General features: G+C 40.5%; 1 protein-coding gene across 1 annotated transcript in view; it reads right to left on the bottom strand.

The window, feature by feature from the left end:
* The window catches only part of si:dkey-112m2.1 (transmembrane protein 132C), a 591189-nt gene that overhangs the window by 452383 nt on the left and 118659 nt on the right, over positions 1-20147 (bottom strand). The window lies entirely within an intron of this gene.

Genomic DNA, 20147 nt, shown 5'->3' on the forward strand with positions numbered 1-20147 from the left:
CTATGAGAACCTTGGAGCGGAGGAAAGCAATGGATGTTGAGCGGTTCTAACATGATACTGTGATGACTTGTCTTTTCTATCCGTCCATGTTGGGTGCTCTCAAATTCAATTCAATTTTCCTTTTTAGCAAGCTTCTCCGTGATGTGATCCATCTTGCGAAACAAAAAACAAACAAAGTTTTGTTGTACTTGTGCAATGACAATAAAGACCTACCTACCTAGTTAATCTTATTTGCATGCAGCGGAAGGGAGTGGGAGCAGAGGAGGAGGCAGTGTCGACAACGCTGTCGATGTCTAAAGGTTTCAAACTCCACATACCATGTCCCTTTTTTTCCTTCTATTCATATTGAGCTAACAATACTAGAAACGTGTAGTGAAAAGGCTAAAACTGTGTTAAAAAAGGACATAAAGTAGCACAATACCTACGCAACAATCGGCCCGCTCACAATGGATGTGCTGCCGGGCTCAAAATGGCTGCACTAAAGGCACACAATTGCTGGATGAAACGTTTGTATACTGAGACATGCTTAGTGATACACTAAGAGGCTTGTAGATCCCAAAGATGCAAAATAAAGGCAGGAGTAGAACAAAAAGTGTCTGTATTGCTCGCGATAGGGGTAAAGAGCAACACAAAAATAGATAACAAACAACTACAGTGCATAAAAAGAACGCAAGATAGCACCCTGTAAAATACAGCAACCAGTAAAAATCTAAACGACAACAGCGTAGTACCTGAGCCGGAAGGATAACTACACAGGGCAAGAAGGTCTTACTGAAAAAACAGGAGTCGGAGAGAAGAATTCTGAGCACAAACTCCAAGTACTGTGTCCATGGGGAGTAATCAGCCAGTGCCTTCCTGCCCATACAGGTGTGGGAAAATAGGCCAGTTAATGATGCACACCTGCAGCAATCACGCTCAGGGAGTGGTTAAGTCTGGAACAGGAACAAAGGGGAGGTAAAAAAGAAAAAACACAAGACACCGAGGAAAAAACAATCGACTGCTCCGACACACTGAACACCAAAATGGTCTTACTGCCCAAACAAAAAGGTGACAAGTGGAATGAAACTCGATGTTGGCGTGGCCGATGTTGGGACGGGGTGGCGTAGTTGGGAGAGTGGCCGTGCCAGCAACCTGAGGGTTCCTGGTCCGATCCCCAGATTCTATCAACCTAGTCACGTCTATTGTGTCCTTGAGCCAGACCTTTGTTCCGGATGGGTGGGGGTTAGCGCCTTGCATGGCAGCTCCCGCCATCAGTGTGTGAATGGGTGAATGTGGAAATAGTATCAAAGCCCTTTGAGTACCTTGAAGGTATACAAGTATAACCCATGTCACAATAACGTGTGACAACAACGTTTATACACCAAAATAAAAAAAATGTAATTGTGTTTGTGGTTCGTGAATTGAAAAGTTTGTACAAAACCCGTTTCCATATGAGTTGGGATATTGTGTTAGAGGTAAATAAAAAAAAAATACAATGATTTGCAAATCCTTTTCAACCCATATTCAATTGAATGCACTACAAAGACAACATATTTAATGTTCAAACTCATAAACTGTATTTTTTTTTTTGCAAATAATAATTAACTTAGAATTTCATGGCTGCAACACGTGCCAAAGTAGTTGGGAAAGGGCATGTTCACCACTGTGTTACATCACATGTTCTGTTATCAACACTCAATAAACGTTTGGGAACTGAGGAAACTAATTGTTGAAGCTTTGAAAGTGGAATTCTTTCCTATTCTTGTTTTATGTGGAGCTTCAGTCGTTCAACAGTCCAGGGTCTCCGCTGTCGTATTTTACGCTTCATAATGCTCCACACATTTTCGATGGGAGACAGGTCTTTTTTTACGAAGCCACGCTGTTGTAACACGTGCTGAATGTTGCTTGGCATGTCTTACTGAAATAAACAGGGGCGTCCATGAAAAAGAGGGCGCTTAGATGGCAGCATATGTTGTTCCAAAACCTGTATGTACCTTTCAGCATTTATGGTGCCTTCACAGATGTGTAAGTTACCCATGCCTTGGGCACTAATGCATCCCCATACCATCACAGATGCTGGCTTTTGAACTTTGCGGTGATAACAGTCCGGATAGTTTGATTCCCCTTTGGTCCGGATGACACAGTGTCGAATATTTCCCAAAACAATTTGAAATGTGGACTCGTCAGACCACAGAACATTTTTCCACTTTGCATCAGTCCATCTTAGATGATCTTGGGCCCAGAGAAGTCAGGGGCGTTTCTGGATGCTGTTGATAAATAGCTTTCACTTTGCATAGTAGAGTTTTAACTTGTACTTACAGATGTATTGACGAACTGTATTTAGTGACAGTGGTTTTTTAAAGTGTTCCTGAGCCCTTGTGGTGATATCCTTTAGAGATTGATGTCGGTTTTTGATACAGTGCCATCTGAAGGATCGAAGGTCACAGTCATTCAATGTTGGTTTCCGGCCATGCCGCTTACGTGGAGTGATTTCTCCAGATTCTCTGAACCTTTTGATGATATTATGGACCGTAGATGTTGAAATCCCTAAATTTATTGCAATTGCACTTTGAGAAACGTTGTTCTTAAACTGTTTGACTATTTGCTCATGCAGTTGTGGACAAAGGGGTGTACCTCGCCCCATCTTTTCTTGTGAAGCTGTTTTTATACCCAATCATGGCACCCACCTGTTCCCAGTTAGCTTGCACACCTGTGGGATGTTCCAAATAAGTACTGGATGAGCATTCCTCAACTTTATCAGTATTTATTGTCACCTTTCCCAACTTCTTTGTCACTTGCTGCTGGCATCAAATTCTAAAGTTAATGATTATTTAAAGAAAAAAAAATGTTTATCAGTTTGAACATCAAATATCTTGTCTTTGTAGCATATTCAACTGAATATGGGTTGAAAATGATTTGCAAATCATTGTATTCCGTTTATATTTACATCGAACACAATATCCCAACTCATATGGAAACGGGGTTTGTACAAGGAGGAGTTTGTAAATCGACATTCCACTGTACTTGGATTGAATAAAATTCCCTGTGAGGTGTAAGCCAAGGTACTTTTCCAACTACAGGGCAACTAAGGACTCAAACCAGCAACAATATGTTGTCCCTCGGTTGGTCCTAGCCTTGCGTGAACTCAATAAACACTTTACTGTGTCCACTAAGAGTTTATGTTCTCAATCCCTATTTACAAGTCTTTTTTCCAATTCAGCACGACTTTCTATTTAATAAATCACGGCTCTATTTGGTGCGCAACAGACAATAAAGCAGATATGCTTCAGGCCATGGATTTAGCATGCAATCGATGCTGACGCTGCATAAGGATAGCGGCCGCGTCTCTTAACACACGTCCGGTTCCTAAAGGCCAACATGGCAGCTGACAAAATACCAAGTAGGAAGTTTGGAAAATGTCCACAATGTTGATTATGTGCTATGATTACATGCATGGGATATAAATAAGAGCAGTGTGTGGAAATGTACTGCAGTGAAGCTTTCAGGGCCTGATGCTGTAAATCCCATCAACACCTTTTATAAACGTTGTCACAGACATTTCTACAATTACAGATACAGACGGAGAGAGAGAGAGAGAGATGTTAGTTTTCTTGTAAACATAAAGGCCACAAAAAGTTGATCTGTTTACCACAAGAGGCTAATTTAATTTTTAACGCTGAGGCTGGGTGGATTTTTGAATATACGGTTTAATCTAAGAAGACATAAACTTTTGTGGGTTTGTTTGCTTGAGTGATGAGGCTGCTGGTTTGTTTTGGTTTCTGCTGACCATTTATTTCCACATCCAATTTGAACTCTGCGACTGGATTGTGCGCCCGTTGTTAATCATCCAGATGCCATCTGATTTGCCCTTTGCCAGTTCCCTCTGTATTAGAACTGTTTTATCTACTGTAGCGTCCAAAGGGTTAACTGTGGTGTGTGAGAAAAACACAAATTAAAAATACATTGGTGAAGTCAAAAGAAAATGTGTCTTGGCCTGTAGGTGATTAAAGGGGAATATTATCACAATTTCAGAAGGGTTAAAACCAATAAAAATCAGTTCCCAGTGGCTTTTTTTTTTTTCGAAGTTTTCTTCAAAATGTTACCCATCCCGGAATATCCCGAAAAAAGGCTTAAAGTGCCTGGTTTTCGCTATCTGTGAAGCCACCGTCCATTTTCCTATGACGTCATCCAGTGATGCCAATACAAACAAACGGATAGCACAGCAAGATATATCGACATTAGCTCGGATTCAGACTCGGATTACAGCGGTTTCAGCGATTCAACAGATTACGCATGTACTGAAACGGATGGTTGGAGTATGGAGGCAGAAAGCAAAAACGAAATTGAAGAAGAAACTGAAGCTATTGAGCGAAAAGCTATTGAAGCTATTCGGCGATCGCCTTTTAATCAAAGATTGCATCTTTTGACCACTGGAGCAACTAAAATCCGTCGATTGGTGAGTGTTTGTTTGGCATTAAATGTGGGTGAAGGGAAAGGCTGGAGGCAAATATAGCTACAAATGTACATACAGCTAGCCTAAATAGCATGTTAGCATCGATTAGCTGGCAGTCATGCCGTGACCAAATATGTCTGATTAGCACATAAGTCAATAACATCAACAAAACGCACCTTTGTGATTTCGTTGACTTTATCGTTGGAAATGCATCTGCTTTGAGTGTCGCAGGATATCCACACATTCTTGCCATTTTTGCCATGTTAGCATCCATTAGCATGCCGTGCTAATCGATGCACACTCTACGTAAGACAACTTGAATCCGTCCCTGATCGTGTTGTTACATCCTCCGACATCACACCGACGAGGCATGATGTCTTCAAGGTACGGAAAACAGTCGAAAAAACGGAAAATAACAGAGCTGATTTGACTTGTGTGTGTAATGTGTTTGAGAAAATGGTGGATTGCTTCCCATCGCTCCGACAGCGAACAATTGAAAGGCGTTTAAATAGTCAAATTCACCCTTTTAGAGTTCGGAAATCGGTTAAAAATACATATGGTCTTTTTTCTGCAACATCAAGGTATATATTGACGCTTACATAGGTCTGGTGATAATGTTCCCCTTTAAAAAACATCCAAACACCTCCATACATGCTGTAGTTAGTAATGTAGTAACAGGCACATTCATAATATCATTTAATATTTACGTATTTTGCCCCTTTTAGGCATACGGCGGCTCAATTTTATAAAAAATGCCCTTAAAAATCAACAAACCTAATAATCACAGCATACTTCATGTGCAACATCCAAGACTACTTTGGGACAAATGATGATCCACAATCTTCAATTTTTTTAGATAGAACATGAGGATGAGCAGCAAATTTAAGAAGCTCTTTTGACGGCCCGGGCGCACTGAGGTGCAGACAGCTGCAAGCAATCTGCACACCTGTCGCTGATGACCTCCTTGGGCATCTTAAGCCAGTGCAGACCTACGTTCTGGGCCAGAACGTAGCTACCTGTTACCGTACAGCAAGCAGTCTTATCAAGCTCTCTCTCTCTCTCTCTCTCTCTCTCTCTTTGTGTTATTTACCTGCCCTGCTCATTGTGTCATGTGTCGTTTCGTGCCCGCAGCATTCCTCCGTCTCCTGATTGCGAGATGTGTGTCTCGCCTCCCTGTTTTCCCCTCTGGTTCCCTGGCTGCCACTTTTGGATCTTAACCTCTTGCTTGGACACAGACCTTTGACGCCTCTCTCCTGACCTTGACCTCACGCCTGCTCACGGATCTCCGAGCTTGCCTTGCCCCTCTTGGACTTCCGCTTCTCACTCAACACGTACCTTCAACAACCCCCTGTAACACCCAACACATAATCACTAATCCTCTGCTGTATCATGGATGATACAGCAGAGGATTGGGAGAATTTCATGTGGTCAGATGAAACCAAAATATAACTTTTTGGTATAAACTCAACTCGTCGTGTTTGGAGGAAGAAGAATACTGAGTTGCATCCCAAGAACACCATACCTACTGTGAAGCATGGGGGTGGAAACATCATGCTTTGGGGCTCTTTTTCTGCTAAGGGGACAGGATGATTGATCCGTGTTAAGGAAAGAATGAATGGGGCCATGTATCGTGAGATTTTGAGCCAAAACCTCCTTCCATCAGTGAGAGCTTTGAATGGTTGACCAAATACTTATTTTCCACCATAATTTACAAATAAATTATTTGAAATTCATAGAATGTGAATTCCTGGATTTTTTTTCACATTCTGTCTCTCACAGTTGAAGTGTACCTATGATGAAAATTACAGACCTCTGTCATCATTTTAAGTGGAAGAACTTGCACAATCGGTGGCTGACTAAATACTTTTTTGCCCCACTGTATGTTCATATAGAGTAGTTTTTTCATCTGTTAGTAGTTCAAAATAGTTATCCATCCATCCATTTCCTACCGCTTATTCCCTTTTGGGGTCGCGGGGGGCGATGGCGCCTATCTCAGCTGCAATCGGGCGGAAGGCGGGGTACACCCTGGACAAGTCGCCACCTCCTTGCAGGGCCAACACAGATAGACAGACAACATTCACACTCACATTCACACACTAGGGCCAATTTAGTGTTGCCAATTAACCTATCCCCAGGTGCATGTCAAATATGTTATATTTCAACTAAATTATTTTACATATTCATTAGACTGTTAACAATTTGTTGTATTCCTTTTGCATATAATATGAAAAAATACATTAGATGGATAGATAGATGTTTTTTGCATTTATCTATGTTTGTATTCTCAGTTACAATAGTTACAACTCAATTAAATTCAATAAACTATGTATTGTACATCTGGTCCTGCGCCAGTGCTCATAGCAGTAAGAAGGATCAAAACTTTTAGTTTTTAGAATAAATACAAATTACGGATATCACAACTTAAACTTTCTATGCTTATTATAACCGTATTATATAATTCATGCACTTTAACAGTCAAACACGACATAAAAACAACCTTCAATGCTTTGAAACTTTCAAATAGTTATTGTTGTAATTGCACTGCATCATACTGATCTGTTTGTAATGGTTTTTTTTATCTTTCAAATTTGGAATATCAAAATATATTTTAATATGTTAATTGTGATTGTCACAGAGGGGGTTCCTGCATGCCGTAACACTATAACACTGCTAATGAGCATACTCATTCTCCGACTCCTGATTTGCTTTCGATTAGCAGGTGCACAAGCACATTTGTTCCAACATGCATTGATATTCAGATCACATGTTTGGGCGTCCGACAAGCGGAGCGGGCTCTTAAGAGAAAAGCACTCTGTTGATGAGAAACAGATCAATATCCAAGCAGCCTATTATCGTCTACATCCAAACCGGCAACCCTGTAACATTCTCCCAGCAAAGAAAATGACCTCTCTTAAAACACCAACACGTGAGAGCTTGCATATTTGTGCAGTAAGAGATAATGTTTTTTGTCTTCCTTTTTCAAACAAAGGACAAAATACAAAGTTTGGTCAAGTAATGACAGAAAAAAACCCCAGCGTGCAGCCGATAAGCCGAACGCACGTTCAATGGCGACTTGTGATTTAACAACCCAGCTGGGCTCACCAGCACCACGCCGGGCATGGCTCCCTTGACCACTACTGGGCTCCTGTTGTTTTTATAGCCTCACTCGAGCTGCAAGAGCCATCAAAGATAAAAGCGCAGTTGCTCTTTGTCTCACGCCGAGACAACGGTCATGAAATGTTAACAGCTTGAAGCGCCCATTTCACACCGGTGAAGAAGAACGAGTCCCAGAGCAAGGCTCACCTTCAACTGTCTTAGCAACTCAAATGCATAAAATGACTTGTTAATAGAGCCCTGGTTTTGCAGAAAAAATAAATACTAATATATACATAAATATATATATATATATATATATATATATATATATATATATATATATATATATATATATATATATCAATCAATCAATCAATGTTTACTTGTATAGCCCTAAATCACTAGTGTCTCAAAGGGCTGCACAAACCACCACGACATCCTCGGTAGGCCCATATAAGGGCAAGGAAAACTCACACCCAGTGGGACGTGGGTGACAATGATGACTATGAGAACCTTAGAGAGGAGGAAAGCAATGGATGTCGAGCGGGTCTAACATGATACTGTGAAAGTTCAATCCACACTGGATCCAAAACAGTCGCGAGAGTCCAGTCCAAAGCGGATCCAACACAGCAGCGAGAGTCCCGTTCACAGCGGAGCCAGCAGGAAACCATCCCAAGCGGAGGCGGATCAGCATCGCAGAGATGTCCCCAGCCGATACACAGGCAAGCAGTACATGGCCACCGGATCGGACCGGACCCCCTCCACAAGGGAGAGTGGGACATAGAAGAAAAAGAAAAGAAACGGCAGATCAACTGGTCTAAAAAGGGAGTCTATTTAAAGGCTAGAGTATACAAATGAGTTTTAAGGTGAGACTTAAATGCTTCTACTGAGGTGGCATCTCGAACTGTTACCGGGAGGGCATTCCAGAGTACTGGAGCCCGAAATGAAAACGCTCTATAGCCCGCAGACTTTTTTTGGGCTTTGGGAATCACTAACAAGCCGGAGTCCTTTGAACGCAGATTTCTTGCCGGGACATATGGTGCAATACAATCGGCAAGATAGGATGGAGCTAGACCGTGTAGTATTTTATACGTAAGTAGTAAAACCTTAAAGTCACATCTTAAGTGCACAGGAAGCCAGTGCAGGTGAGCCAGTACAGGCGTAATGTGATCAAACGTTCTTGTTCTTGTCAAAAGTCTAGCAGCCGCATTTTGTACCAACTGTAATCTTTTAATGCTAGACATGGGGAGACCCGAGAATAATACGTTACAGTAGTCGAGGCGAGACGTAACAAACGCATGGATAATGATCTCAGCGTCTTTAGTGGACAGAATGGAGCGAATTTTAGCGATATTACGGAGATGAAAGAAGGCCGTTTTAGTAACGCTTTTAATGTGTGCCTCAAAGGAGAGAGTTGGGTCGAAGATAATACCCAGATTCTTTACCGTGTCGCCTTGTTTAATTGTTTGGTTGTCAAATGTTAGAGTTGTATTATTAAATAGAGTTCGGTGTCTAGCAGGACCGATAATCAGCATTTCCGTTTTTTTGGCGTTGAGTTGCAAAAAGTTAGCGGACATCCATTGTTTAATTTCATTAAGACACGCCTCCAGCTGACTACAATCCGGCGTGTTGGTCAGCTTTAGGGGCATGTAGAGTTGGGTGTCATCAGCATAACAGTGAAAGCTTATACCGTATTTGCGTATGATGTCACCTAGCGGCAGCATGTAGATGCTGAAGAGTGCAGGGCCAAGGACCGAACCCTGGGGAACTCCACACGTTACCTTAACGTAGTCTGAGGTCACATTGTTATGGGAGACACACTACATCCTATCAGTAAGATAAGAGTTAAACCAAGACAGGGCTAAGTCTGACATACCAATTCGTGTTTTGATACGTTCTAATAAAATATTATGATCGACGGTATCGAAAGCAGCGCTAAGATCGAGGAGCAGCAACATAGATGACACATCAGAATCCATCGTTAGCAATAGATCATTAGTCATTTTTGCGAGGGCTGTCTCCGTGGAGTGATTTCCCCTGAAACCGGATTGAAAGGTTTCACATAGATTGTTAGACGCTAAGTGTTCATTTAACTGCTCCGCAACAATTTTTTCAAGGATTTTTTAAATAAAGGGAAGGTGAGACACCGGTCGGTAGTTTACCATGAGGTCAGGATCGAGGTTAGGTCTTTTAAGAAGAGGATGAATAACCGCTTTTTTGAATGCTAGGGGAACAGTGCCCGAGGAGAGTGATAAGTTTATAATATTTAGCACTGATGGACCTAATAATACAAAAAGCTCCTTGATCAGTTTCCCAGGAAGAGGGTCAAGTAAACATGTTGTCTGTTTTATTCCATTTACACGTTGTAACAATTCCTCTAATGTTATTTCCTCAAAACGAGAGAAACTATTTTGGAGGGCAGTATCCGCCGTATATACCATCGTATCAGTGTTAATAGAACCCCGTTGTAGCTGGGACGCATTGTCTTTAATCTCCTTTCTATTGACTTCAATTTTCTTACTAAAGAATTGCATAAAGTCATCAGCTGAGTGGGTTGAGCTACTGGAAGGGGTCCCTTGTTGGGTTAGCGATGCTACCGTACTAAACAAAAATTTAGGATCGTTTTTATTACTGTGGATGAGATTTGAGTAATATTTAGCTTTAGCTAAGGTAAGCATGCGTTTATAAGTTATTAAACCATCACTCCATGCTTGATGGTGCACCTCAAGTTTAGTCGTGCGCCATTTGCGTTCCAGCTTTCTACATAATAATTTCTGAGCTCTAGTTTCTTCTGTAAACCACGGGGTGCGCTTTTTTGGAGCCTTTTTTAACTTTAGCGGTGCTATGTTATTAATGGTTTCGCGCAGGGCGTCGTTAAAGTTGTTAGTGAGGTTATAAATAGAACCCACATACTTTGGGAATGGTGCCATTACCGAGGGCAGTAGGTCAGCAAGAGTTGTCGTTGTGGCTGTATTAATGTTGCGACTGCTATAGCAGTTATTATTATTATTAGTTTGACGAACATGCGTCTGAACCTCGAATTTTATAAGGTAATGATCGGACAATACTTTAGTATACGGGAGTATCGTAACTTTGGAAACGGTGATACGCCTGACAAGCACTAGGTCTATCGTATTACCGTTGCGATGCGTGGGTTCATTTATTATTTGTGTGAGACCACAGCTATCAATTACAGTCTGGAGCGCTACGCACGATGGGTCCGATGGGGTATTCATATGGATATTAAAGTCCCCCATTATGATTATATTATCGGCGTGTGTTACTAGATCAGCAACGAACTCTGAGAATTCATTGATAATGTCCGAATAGGGCCCTGGGGGGCGGTAGATAACAGCCAGGTGTAGAGGCAGCGGTGTGACAGACCTCATAGTAAGCACCTCAAACGATTTATATTTATTATTTATGTTAGGACTAAGGTTAAAGTTTTCGTTGTATATTAGTGCGACCCCCCCACCCCTTTTAAGCGGACGGGCAATATGCGCATGTGTAAAGTTAGGAGGGCATGCCTCATTTAGCGCAAAAAAGTCGTTTGGTTTAAGCCAGGTTTCGCTGAGACCGATGACGTTAAGATTGTTGTCTCTGATAATATCATTAACTAATAACGTTTTGGGAGACAATGATCTTATGTTTAAAAAACCTATATTATAGGTAGTGGGCGTTTTCAGGGAATTTTTGATCAAATTATCCGTAGTAGCAATATTAATAATGTTGTGTTTATTATGCCCAGTACATTTAGTATAGTTACGACCATATCTAGAAATTGATACGACAGGAATTTTCCGATTGTTTGATTGTTGTTTTGATAAACTGAACGCATCATGGTTAGCCACCTCAGTAACGGGGATTTTCCGATTGTTGGTTTGTTGCTTTGATAAACTGCACGCATCATAGTTAGCCACCTCAGTAACGGGGATTTTCCGATTGTTTGTTTGTTGCTTTGATAAACTGCACGCATCATAGTTAGCCACCTTGGTAAAACACATGTCCAACTCTGAAACACTCAAAGCAGAAAAAACGTGTTCTAATTTAACTGACTCCTTACCCAGACCAGTTGTCTCGCATCTTCCATTTAAATCCGTCTTCAGGATGGAGGGAAGTGGTGTTCTGTGGGGATTAGCCTGCTGCTTTATTTTTAGCCCCGCTCGACATCCGCGTTTCCGATCACACCGCTGGCGTCTGCTCCGTAGACGGCCCCCGCTGCTACTAGACTCCCCTGCTTCACAGGCCGCTGGATGTAGCCGCCGACGTATTCCCATGCTAGTTAGCAAGTCTAGCACGCAAGCGTCTATCAGTCCAAAACGTCCCGATATGTCCACATCCAGAAGTGTCTGGCGGTCGTACGTGATCACGGAGTGACCACGATGTGAGCCAGCCATAAAGTTTGTAGAATTGTCCGGTATTTCTGCCAAATGTTCCATCTTTAGCAGCAGCTCCGCAATGTTGCAGCCCGTACGGGCGCCGCCATCTTATATATATATATATATATATATATATGTATATATATATATATATATATATATATATATATATATATATATATATATATATATATATATATATATATATACATATATATACAGTGGTGCAAAAAAGTATTTAGTCAGCCACCGATTGTGCAAGTTCTCCCACTTAAAATGATGACAGAGGTCTGTAATTTTCATCATAGGTACACTTCAACTGTGAGAGACAGAATGTGAAAAAAAAAATCCAGGAATTCACATTGTAGGAATTTTAAAGAATGTATTTGTAAATTATGATGGAAAATAAGTATTTGGTCAACCATTCAAAGCTCTCACTGATGGAAGGAGGTTTTGGCTCAAAATCTCATGATACATGGCCCCATTCATTCTTTCCTTAACACGGATCAATCGTCCTGTCCCCTTAGCAGAAAAAGAGCCCAAAAGCATGATGTTTCCATGCCCATGCTTCAAAGTAGGTATGGTGTTCTTGGGATGCAAATCAGTATTCTTCTTCTTCCAAACACGACGAGTTGAGTTTATACCAAAGTGGATACATGGATGATACAGCAGAGGATTGGGAGAATGCCATGTGGTCAGATGAAACCAAAATAGAACTTTTTGGTATAAACTCAACTTGTCGTGTTTGGAGGAAGATGCATACTAAAGAAGGAAAAAAACATATAGAGTATAAGTCACATGTTCTGGGGAAATTTATTTGATAAAACCCAACACCAAGTATGGACATTTGAAAGGCAATTTAAAATAAATAAAGAATAGTGAACAACAGGCTGAATAAGTGTACGTCATATGAGGCATAAATAACCAACTGAGAAGGTGCCTGCTATGTTAACCTAACATATTATGGTAAGAGTCATTCAAATAACTATAACATATGAAACATGCTATACGTTTACCAAACAATCTGTCACTCCTAATCGATAAATCCCATGAAATCTTCTTTCTCGATGTCGCTTCTAAACAACTCTGCCAACTCCAAAGGTATGCGGCAATTTACCATGAATTGATTAACGTGGACCCCGACTTAAACAAGTTGAAAAACTTATTCGGGTGTTACCATTTAGTGGTCAATTGTACGGAATATGTACTGTACTGTGCAATCTACTAATAAAAGTATCAATCAATCAATCAATCAAAGATTCCTCTTGTCGTTTTCTGCTGCATATTTCACTACGTCCAGCTTGTAATCTGCAGTACATGATTTCCTTCACGGTGCCATTTTTGTTTAGCCCTTCTCAGTTTTTATAAGTTACCGCCAACGTTGAAATGATCCATCTTAATAGCTACTGTCATAGCATATAGCATATAGCAGTTAGCATCCCATGACCCACAAAGCCCTTCTGCCATGACCCTCCCCCGCCGAATTCTTATTGGTTGACGTGTGTGTGACGATTGCTGACATTTTCTTCGTCTCTTTGGCGAATGAGATAAATAATATTATTTGATATTTTACGGTAATGTGTTAATAATTTCACACATAAGTCGCTCCGAGGTATATGAAAACTATGAAAAAAACTTCAACCTATAGAACGAAAAATACGGTACTTCTTCTTGTTTTATGGCAAGGCACTAAAGGTGCATTACTGCCACTTGCTGTATTAGATTGTGAATCGGTGTTCCAGCTGCTCTCTCTCCCCCTCACATACATACATATTTACCTTTCCATACTAAATTCCATCCCATAAACCCGCGTCTCTTAGAAACTTCAATAAAAATGTTTTGGCTGCTGCTTAGTACCCTTTTGAGAGTAACCTCCTTCTGTCCATGTCTTCTAACTTCCCCTCTTAGTTTTATACTTTCTCTAATGTATTTCCCACACTGAATGATTGAATGCTCCACTGACTCTACCTCATTGCAGTTGTCACACAATCCTGTTGGGTGATTGTTGATAAGGTACAATGTCATATTCAGTCTGGTGTGTCTTAATCTAATGCATGATATGATTCCTTATTTTTTAGTGCCCCCCCTTACAGTTCTTCCCGCTCCTACTGTGTTCTGTATTGCAAATAAAATTATTCCTGTTGTACCCATGTCTCAATTGTTCTGCGTATTAATAATAAATAATAAATAAAGGATTAGATTTTATATCGCATTTTTTCTAATATTAGATACTCAAAGCGCTCACAGAGAGCTCACAGTAAGCAACATTTGTAGTGAAGCTGCCCTGGGGTAGACTGACGGAAGCATGGCTGTCAGTTTGCGCCTACGGCCCCTCCGACCACCAAGTATCATTCATTCATCATTCATTCACCATTGTGAGTGGCACCAGGGGCCAGGATGAAGTGTCCTGCCCAAGGACATTGGATGTCAAGAGGCGGGAAGCAAACCTGCAACCCTCAGGTTTCTGGCATGGCCGCTCTACCCACTTCGCCATACCGCCCCTCTTATTGACTTCGAATCAATGTAATATGGTACATGATGTAATGACAAGTGTGACCAGTAGATGCCAATCACACGTAAGAGATACGTGTGGACTGCAAGTTGACGGCAATTCAATAAATGATGCTAGCAAATACCGGTAAGCAAGCAACACCAAAGCTTTGATGTCTGTTTCATTGATAAGATAGAACATTACATACAGCGCTCAAAATTCTTTCAAAATATTTTAGTACGACTTTGGTAAGTTACGAAGTAGGGCTGGGCGATATATCGATAGGGTTTTTGTCTCTGTGCGATATAAAAAAAGACTATATCGTAATATTCGAGTATACGTTCTCACGCAGTTGCTTTTAGCGGCGGGCATTACATAACAGGCTCTTCTCACTCTTGCCTCTCTCTCCTTCTCACAGACAAGCAGGCGCACATTCTTACATACGCAACATACTGTCACATCATACGTCACATACACGCCTTTGCAGAGCAGAGACGTAGCAGACTGGGCTACGTTAGATGCTAACGTAGCCGTGCGAGTGGGAATGAGAGAGAAAGAAGGTGCGTATCTGGTAACAAATGAAGGAAGACTTAATTCCCAATAAAAACAGCAGCGTTTCCATCGTCTGGCGGTGGTTCGGCTTCAAGTGGGAATATGTCGAACAGACAACCGTAATTTGTCAAGAGCGGTGCTAAAGCGTTGCTATAAAAAGTAGCAATACTGCAAATAAGTAACATCAAGTGAAAAGTCACTCGCTAGAATGAAGAGAATTTAATCCGTAGTAACCTACCACATAGTGAAGGACGAATACTATTTGATTTCGTATTATGCAGCTCATTTTTATTTGACACTTAAAATGTCACTGACGATCTTGCACTTTATGTTTTGGAAATGACTTGAATGTTTGTGCCACTGCTTAATAACTGTAATAAATGCACTTTTGGTCAATTGACATAGTTGTGATTTCCCTCTCTGCATGAAAGTTTAAAAGTAGCATATATGAATGCAGTATGAAGAAAAATGTTTTAATGTAGACACATAGAATCATCATACTGCTGTGATTATATGCATCAAGTGTTCATTCAAGGCCAAGGCAAAATATCGTAATATACAGTAGATCGTATATCGCGGTATGGCCTAAAAATATCACGATATTAAAAAAAGGAAAAATCGCCCTGCCCTATTACGAAGCCACACCGCTTGATGGATTGTCGGAGCCTTACGGCTACCATAGTCAGACGTACTTTGCTTCAACATGTGGGTATTACTATAGTGTGTGTGGAAGGATCAAGGTCCGCAAAATGGCACATAGTTGGAGACATTATATTGGGTTTTGTTTCACAATATCATGGAAAACCAACTTATCTTACCTGTTGGTACCTGCTGTTGTTTATGTCGGAGATGCATAAATCCCAAAAATATGTGATGTCCGTCATTGTTTTTCACCCTGTAGTCAATAAACTTCATTTTTGTATCTTCTTGTTGAGGGACATTCATCCTCTGCTGTTGAAATGTATAATACAAAGTACCAAACAGCTCTAACTTAGTGTGTGACAATCATTGTTACTTTAACTTTAACTATATATCTGTCAGTAGACTCGCTATGGAAGCGCAAACAACTACAACAAAGATGACAGAGACAATACGCGGTCGAAGTACTTCCACGTAAATAAGATTTCCCACCAAACAGCACATCCTGAAGAGACGGTCAGAAAGTGGCGGTCAGAAAGTGACCTGAAAATGGTCCGTAAAACATAATCCATGCAAAATCTTGACCAAAGAACCACCATTACATGGTATGCAGACCACAAGGAAGTGTTTTTAATGTAGAAAAAATAATTATAATAAAAAACCCTTTAATGCGCCTTATAATTTGCTGTGCCTTTTGTATGAAAATATACCCGAACAGACCTGTTAATCAACAGTGCACCTTAAAATCCGGTACACTTTATGGTCTGTAAAATACGGTGAATTTTAGGCCCAAATTCTGAACATAAAGCAAACTTTTAAGGTCGAAAATTATTCACCAGTAGAAAATAATTATTCCATTCCAGGGTTAAAGTGTGGCCATCATATTACATTAACTAACTGTATAGGCAAAAGTTTAAAAGGTGGAGCGAGGACCCCCCAAATATTATAGGGGTGTAAAAAAATAATCGGGACAAATCGACAACCAATTTTAACTTTAGAGATATGAATACATTGTTTGGCGACCCTCTGGATGGATCTATAGCCAAAATGGATTGGTCGATGTCCAGTGGGAACGTCATAAATCGATTGTTTGGATCTCGGCTAATCTTGCGAGACTTCTGTGATGACGTAGTACGAGAGTTGCGTTCTTGATTGCGACATCAGAGCAACATTGCAGATAACACCAAAATAATTGTACAAACAATTCACCCCCGGTTCTTAAATCTAAAGTGTGGTAAATGTTTGGATTTTTTAAAGGGGAAGATTATCACCAGACCAATGTAAGCGTCAATATATACCTTGATGTTGCAGAAAAAAGACCATATATTTTTTTAACCGATTTCCGAACTCTAAATGGGTGAATTTTGGCGAAATAAACGCCTTTGTATTTATCACTCTCGGAGCGATGACGTCAGAACGTGACGTCACCTAGGTAGTCAATCGGCCATTTTGTCAAACACATTATACACAAATCAGTCAAATCAGCTCTGTTATCAAGGTTCTCATAGTCATCATTGTCACCGACGTCCCACTGGGTCATTATTGTCACCGATGTCCCACTGGGTGTGAGTTTTCCTTGCCCTTATGTGGGCCTACCGAGGATGTCGTAGTGGTTTGTGCAGCCCTTTGAGACACTAGTGATTTAGGGCTATATAAGTAAACATTGATTGATTGATATTTTCCATTTTTTCGACTTTTTTCCGTACCTTGGAGACATTATGCCTCGTCGGTGTGTTGTCGGAGGGTGTAACAACACGATCAGGGACAGATTCAAGTTGATTTACGTAGAATGTGCATCAATTAGCACGGCATGCTAATCGATGCTAACATGCTATTTACCGGCGATCCTAAGGCAGACATGGCACAGAGATGTATGGATAACCTGTAGATGCATTTCCAACGATAAAGTCAAAGAAATCACAAAGGTGAGTTTTGTTGATGTTGTCCACTTATGTGCTAATCAGACATATTTGGTCGCGGCATGACTGCCAGCTAATTGATGCTAACATGCTATTTAGGCTAGCTGTATGTACATTTGAAACTATATTTACATCCAGCGTTTCCCTCCACCCAAATTTAATGCCAACAAACACTTACCAATCGGCGGATTTAAGTTGATCCAGTGTCACAAGATGCGAAACTTCCGATCGTTGGTCTGCACATGTTACCGGCGATGCTAAGGCAAACATGGTCAAATAGCGTCAATAGTTATTCGCTCAATAGCTTCAGTTTCTTCTTCAATTTTGTTTTCGCTATCTGCCTCCATACTCCAACCATCCTTTTCAATGCATGTGTAATCTATTGAATCGCTTAAGCCGCTGAAATCCAAGTCTGATTCCGAGCTAATGTTGCTATATCTTGCTGTGGCAACCGCCACGTTGTTTGTATTGGCATCGTATTGTGACGTCACAGGAAAATGGAGAGTGTCTCCGCAAATAGCGAAAATAAAGCACTTTAAAGCTTTTTTTAGGGATATTCCGGGACGGGTAAAATTTGGAAAAAAACTTCAAAGAATAAAATAAGCCACTGGGAACTGATTTTTATTGGTTTTAACCCTTTTGAAATTGTGATAATGTTCCCTTTTAAAATAATGGTCAGTTGGATAGGGGTATGGCCATTTGTAAAGTTCGGAAAGCCGCTAAAAAGTACTGGTGACATAAGTCATCTGAGCACTAACCTGTGACGACATGGACACACTCAAGTGGGCGATGAGGGAGCTTGAGATGCTACTGCTAGCAGACCTACCAACTCGCAAGAAAAGGACACTGATTTGAAGACTTCCAGCCCCAATTTAGCCACAGGTAATCACAGAATCTATTACACTCTTTATCGTGCTAAAGATAAAGACTTAGCTGCTGAAAAGTATTTGAGCTTCTACACCAGAGCTTTTCAACTACATAATGAAAAGGGCCGCAGTTTCAAGAGTCAAGGGCTCAGGGGCCAGACAGTGAAATGCGAATGTTTCATCAGGAAGGGCCTCTGCAGGTTATATTTCTTTGAGACTGTGTTTACTTAATTGCAAAGTAAACACATTGGCTTCCACACTGTGCTGCCAATTGCCCTCACTACTCGATTCCAGTATGCTAGTTAACGGCATAAAGAAACAGAAGCTCCAGAAGTTCAAGTTTTATTTATGAAACGTATGTTTCATAAATAAAAACATATAAATGATATATATGAATGAGGTAGATCCCCTCGTCTTGGTCGATTGAAAAGTAGCTCGCCTGCAGAAGGAGTGTGGGCACCCCTGGTCTAGAACATTTACAGAATACTTTGTTTTCCAGTCATTGATATTTTGTGGCGTACCTCAGGGATCAGTACTGGGACCGAAATTGTTCAATCCCTATCCAAACAACATTTGTAAAGTTACAAAGGACTTCAAGTTAGTATTATTTGCAGATGATACAAATGCAATTGTGGCAACCGGGTCGCATCGTGGTGCGGGGTTCGTTCCCCCAGGAATGCAGACGGGCTTCGGACACAGCGTTTAGGTAGAAGTTGGAAATAATTTATTTATAAATAACTCAGACGGTAACAAAGAAAAACATGCTCATAGCACTTAAGGCAAAAACTAAAAGAGCTAGCATGGGAGCTAGAAGGTAAAAGAGCCTAGCGTGGAAGCTATCATATAGAGAGCAGGAAACAAACGTCGTCATTTGTTGTACAAAAACAAACTAGAAAGCCGGGGCCGAGGCCAGGGCATGGACTAAATAGCCCTCCGATTAGTGCCCGGGCAACAAGTGCGCGTCCCGAACACTAACCAGAGGCAGGTGAATGTAATTTGCCGTCATGGCAACCGAGACACACAAACTCAAAAGGTGCTGAAAACACAAGTGAATGTAAGTAAACTATGATCCAGGCAGCGGATCATAACAGCATTCTGTTAAAGAGAGAACACACAGAAGATAGTACATTTAATAAAAAAAGGAAATGAACAAATCAAAAAGATGGTTTGACAAAAACATATATACAAATAGACGGAGTAGATATTGAAAGGGTAAAAGGAAACAGGTTTTTGGGTGTACTAATAGATGATAAAATGAACTGGAAATCTCATGTAAAAAATATACAACATAAAGTAGCAAGAAACACGTCAATAATGAATAAAGCAAAACTTTTCTAGACGAAAAAACACTTCATATTATTTACTGCTCACTAGTGTTACATATCTGAGTTATTGTGTAGTAATATGGGGAAATAATTAAAAATGTGCGCTTCATTCACTGACGGTGCTACAAAAAAGATCAGTTAGAATAATACATAATGTTGGATATAGAGAACTTATAAACCCTTTATTTATTAAATCACAAATATTACAATTCAATGATTTGGTGCATTTACAAACAGATAAAATTATGCACATAGCAAACTATAACCTGCTACACAAGAATGTACAGCAATTATTCTCAAGAAAAGAGGAAAAATATAACCTTAGAGGAAAATCTAATTTAAAACATGAGTATGCTCGTACAACACTTAAGAGGAACATTATCACCAGACCTATGTAAGCGTCAATATATACCTTGATGTTGCAGAAAAAAGACCATATGTTTTTTTA

This window comes from Nerophis ophidion, linkage group LG17, assembly GCF_033978795.1.
Source record: "Nerophis ophidion isolate RoL-2023_Sa linkage group LG17, RoL_Noph_v1.0, whole genome shotgun sequence".
Lineage (NCBI taxonomy): Eukaryota > Metazoa > Chordata > Actinopteri > Syngnathiformes > Syngnathidae > Nerophis > Nerophis ophidion.